The sequence below is a fragment of the Hemitrygon akajei genome, unplaced genomic scaffold (genome assembly GCF_048418815.1).
Source record: "Hemitrygon akajei unplaced genomic scaffold, sHemAka1.3 Scf000045, whole genome shotgun sequence".
Lineage (NCBI taxonomy): Eukaryota > Metazoa > Chordata > Chondrichthyes > Myliobatiformes > Dasyatidae > Hemitrygon > Hemitrygon akajei.
In genome coordinates this window covers 8,099,692-8,104,908 of record NW_027331931.1, presented here as the reverse complement: position 1 = coordinate 8,104,908, position 5,217 = coordinate 8,099,692, and the positions used below count along the sequence as shown (strand labels likewise).

The 5,217-nt window shown below is 46.9% G+C and overlaps 1 long non-coding RNA gene across 1 annotated transcript; it reads left to right on the top strand.

Moving 5' to 3' along the window:
• Positions 1-1,911: 1,911 nt before the first annotated feature.
• LOC140720668 (uncharacterized) lies at positions 1,912-4,599 on the top strand. The gene is made up of 4 exons (XR_012097241.1): positions 1,912-2,043; positions 2,199-2,369; positions 2,525-2,692; positions 3,854-4,599. It is a non-coding gene; the product is annotated as an uncharacterized lncRNA (long non-coding RNA).
• Positions 4,600-5,217: the final 618 nt, after the last annotated feature.

Here is a 5,217-nt window from a genome sequence, read left to right as displayed (position 1 = left end):
TTTAAACGCCAGAGTGGAAACACATGGAGTGAAGCTGGTAAAAGGAGCCTCCTGAACTCATTGCACTACCTGTTTGAGTCTCAGAATAGTGGACTGGCTCAGGCCGCACTGGGATCAGCAGAAACACTTTCATTCATTGGAATGACACTGACCCCGATTGACTGCAAGGTCCTGTCTCATGTCATCGGATTCTGTGATACAATAAAACACCTCGATCTGCAGGGCTGCCACATTCAGTGTGAAGGAATCCAGCGGCTGGGACCCGGGCTGCACAAGTGCCAGGAGTTGAGGTAACTTGATTTATTTCTCACTCTGAACTGTGAAACTGTTCCATTGTGTTGTTTCAATGTAAAGGAATTTCAGTAAATTTGTAGTAAATCAGATTGTGATGAATTGTGACAAATGCCCACGGGGTCAGTCAGTAACTCCCCAAGGACAGGAGGGTTCTGTTGTTCCTTGTGAAGGGATGTTGGAGACTTCATCAGATCAGTGAACAATGGCCATTGGTTTAATGACAGTAAATCACAGGAATGGCCGTGTTTCTCGCTACCTGTGACACGTCCATTGACAATGTTCCTTCTCACTGTTACTGACACCCAGACTGACACTGACTGCAGCAGGTGGGTCAGAGATTCATACCCCCTTCCCGGTGAGGGACAAGAGACCATCAGCAGACTGTTGCAGTGTGAAGGAAAGAAATACCATTGTGAGATTCTTCTCCCCTGTCCTTCCCCGTGTGTGACTAAAGCCATCAGTCAACGTGTGTGACTGTGCTCACTACAAGATACCTAGACCCCATGGGCGCATCTCCTCTCCCGATTGTGAGCCTCATTTCAGAAATACCCCTGCAGTTCAATTGATTTCTGCATCACTCATCTTGTTGTATTGCATTTTCCCATCGGTATCCTCCACTTCCTCCTGCAGATTATTTTTTCCTGTCCCTTTTCCTGAGGGGGGGTCTCTTCTATTATCTCCAACATTTCCCCATTCACAAATCTTCATCATTGTGCGACTTCCTCCCACCTTCAACCCTGTCCTTCCGACGTTCTCACGTCAAGAAGAGTTTTCTAACCATCGGAGAGCGAGACAGAATATGTAGAGTTTACGGGTTCACACCGACAGAATAAATTACTGACATTCGGTGAATACCCTGGAGCTGGGCAGTGAGGGACATTGACAGTGATAGGAACTCTGATCAGTGATTTACTGAAGGGTATATGTTTCTTGAAATATCCGAGTGAGAGAAATTTCCTCAGACCCACGGTTTGAAACACTTTGTGCATCAATTTGTCTGTTTGTGTTTAGACTTGGGGAGAATAAACTGGGAGATTCAGGATTGAAACTGGTGTCTGCGGCTCTGAGGTACCCGGAGTGTAAAATACAGAAACTGGGGTAAGTACCAGACTGTGGGAGATTGTGTTTATAGTCACTGGGTGTTTGTACTGAATATTAATGTGATCAGTAATTGTGTTACTGATAAACACTGGGGATTTGTACCGTCTCCTGTCTCTCTGTGTCCTTCACCCTCACTCTCTTTCATCTCCAGTCTGGGGAAAGTCGGTCTCACGGATTCTGGTGCCGAGAATCTCGCCTCTGCTCTCAGTACAAACCCATCACTGACGGAGCTGAACCTGAATGATAATAAACTGGGAGATTCAGGAGTGAAACTGGTGTCTGCGGCTCTGAGGAACCCAGAGTGTAAAATACAGAAACTGGGGTAAGTACCAGACTGTGGGAGATTGTGTTTACAGTCTCTGGGTGTCTGACAATGAACATTAATGTGATCAGTAATTGTGTAACTGATAAACACTGGGGAACTGTACCGTCTCCTGTCTCTCTGTGTCCTTCACCCTCACTGTCTCTCATCTGCAGGCTGGGGAAAGTCGGTCTCGCAGATTCTGGTGCCGAGCATCTCGCCTCCGCTCTCAGTACAAACTCATCACTGACGGAGCTGGACCTGAGTAATAATAAACTGGGAGATTCAGGAGTGAAACTGGTGTCTGCGGCTCTGAGGAACCCGGAGTGTAAAATACAGAAACTGTGGTAAGTACCAGACTGTGGGAGATTGTGTTTACAGTCACTGTGTGTCTGACACTGAACATTAATGTGATCAGTAGTTATGTTACTGATAAATACTGGGGAACTGTACTGTCTCCTGTCTCTCTGTGTCCTTCACCCTCACTCTCTCTCATCTCCAGGCTGAGGAAAGTCGGTCTCACAGATTCTGGTGCCAAGGCTCTCGCCTCCGCTCTCAGTACAAACTCATCACTGACGGTGCTGAACCTGAATGAAAATAAGCTGGGAGATTCAGGAGTGAAACTGGTGTCTGTGGCTCTGAGGAACCCGGAGTGTAAAATACAAAAACTGGAGTAAGTGCCAGACTATGGGAGATAGTGTTTACCGTCACTGGGTGTCTGACACTGAACATTAATGTGATCAGTAATTGTGTTACTGATAAACACTGGGGATTTGTACCGTCTCCTGTCTCTCTGTGTCCTTCACCCTCACTCTCTCTCATCTCCAGGCTAAGGGATGTCGGTCTCACAGATTCTGGTGCTGCGGTTCTCTTCTCCGCTCTCAGTACTAAACCATCACTGACGGAACTGGACCTGGGATCAAACTCACTCACAGATCTATCTCTCCCCGCTCTCCATCTCATCACACTGCCTCACCTGAGCCTGCAGCAGATCAGGTGAGTGATGTGTTAATGTTCAATGTGATAAAATATCAGCGGATCAGCAGGTTTTCTGGTTTTTATTTGTCTGTGTGTTGTTACGTACCCCGTGACGTGTTAAAGAACCAGCCGAAATGGAAAACACATCGGAGTCTGGTATTGCTTATAAACTAATAGTGTTTATTAGTAACTATGCAATACAGTATTATAAATGCAAATATCTAAGCAGATCAGCAATGACATATATGTACATAGGTATGGAAATAGGAACAAAACTAGGCTGTTCCAAACCGAGGGTTGAATGGATATAGTCTTACGATGATGAAGAGAGTTTAGTTTAGTTTATGGTACTTTGTTGAGTAACGTTGGAGAGAGGGAGAGGTGAGAGGTGATGGCATCAATCTTCCCATTGTCTTCCATGGTCTTTCGAAATCCTGTTGTGGTCACCGACTATGACCATTGCACATACGACCGTTCTACAGTGATGTCATTATCACCCAGTTGAGGGTGGACACACAGATAATTCCCCACCGGTTGCACCTTTTCACACTGCTAGAGCCACTGATCGATTTCCCCGAATCAACCCTTTAAAAACTCCAACTTCCTGTGGGTACAGCAAAGCTCGTTCAGGGTCCGAAAATCTGTGTGTGTGTGTGTGTGTCTGTGTATCTGCGGACCTGGTTTTTATCTCCACAGGTTGGACACCAATTGTCCATCAACCTGCTCCGCCCTCCTCTCTCTGCAGGAACTTTTACAAGCGGGCAAGGGTCCTTGTGGAAAGGTAAACATCTTGCAGAGAAACCATAACATCAATCTTTTGAGCAGTCTCTCTCTCTCTCTCTCTCTCTCTCTCTCTCTCTCTCTCTCTCTCTCTCTCTCTCTCTCTCTCTCACACACACACACACACACACACACACACACACACACACACACACACACACACACACACACACACACACACACACACACACACACACACACACACACACACACACACACACACCCCTGTCTCTCTGTAAGCCAGTCTCATTCTCTCGACAATTTAAAGTGATTGCCCACAGAAAATATGAACACTAGGGGTACATAACAGTGTGTTGTTGAAACATTAACCCCAGTCCTCTGTTTCAGACATTGTTGTGCAATCTGTTTATTTCATCTTTATTCTCCCATCTGTTTCAGTCTGGACGGGAATCGGTTCAGTCGGACCGGGAAGAAGGAACTGAGATCTCTGCAGGAACCCAGACCCGGACTGACAGTGATCGTGTGAACATCTCAATGTGTGAACAAACCCGCCTGTGGGATGTAGACATTTTGACTGATTTTCCGCCCTCTCCTTTTACTCCCGCCCTTACCTTTAATGCGGGCCAGGTTTAATTCGCAACCGTTCGAACAGAGCTGGCTCCAGTCTCGAGCACGGTGACATTGGAAGTGGCTCCGCAGTGACGTTTTCCACCTCCTGTCCAGCGGTGCTGCTTCTGCCGGATGTAAGGTTTCGAGACTCCCTCACGTGAGATCCCGGGGAAGTACACAGACAGGAATTACTCAGGGGCCGCAGTTCAGTTTGGGATACTAGTGTCCTGGGGTAGGATTATCCCGGGAGAGACTCTTTTTGATCACTTTGTTGAGGGCAGTACATTTAGTAGTCTGGCCGATATAATGATGTTAAATTGATAAATCCCTCGGCAGTGACCCTGGATCTGCAGCGATCCCGGACACGGCCCTGAAGTGTGATTCACAACCATGAAATGTGAAATGTGAGAAACGGGACTGATTATTCAAACTGTCACTCGTTGTCGCCAGTCAGTTAACTATGTGTGACTGTGAGTGAGTCGGGAGCAGCTTATATATTCTCGCAAGTTAGCAGCTCACTCGTTGTTTAATTTACATTTGTCATGATGAAATCAATAAACCACTGTACCTTCCTGTCCTAGTGTCGGACTTGAGTCTCATTAGTGTACTATCCCATCACACGCTCCCCCGGTCAGACACAGCGTGAAGCAACCCGGATCACAAGTAGAGTGAAGCTCCCTCCGCACAATCCAATCACACACCCACAGGGACAAACATAGGGAATTCCCTCCACACCATTCCATGGTACAATCCCAGGATCAGTCATTGAGAAAATCTCACGCCGGGTGTTACGTTGCAAAATTGTTATGTAAGACACAGAAGAGGCTCCCTCCACACGTCACATCACAAACTCACAGGGGCAGACATTGAGAGAATCTCCCACTGCACCATCCAACGTCACACTTCCTGGATCAGGCCCAGGGTGAAGCTTTCTCCACAACTTCCTATTGTGACACACCCCGGATCAGAATCTCTGCTCACCGCCCCATCAAACACTACATGGATTAGAAACAGTGAAGCTCTCTTGAAACTGTCCTCATATCACACACTCCCCAAATCAGACACAGAGTAAAGGTCTCTGAACATCGTCTCACATCAGACACAACATTAAGCTCCTTCTGCATCATCCCATCTCTCACTCGCAGGAGCAGTGGCAGATTGAAGCTCCTTCGACAGTGTTCCATCTCACACTC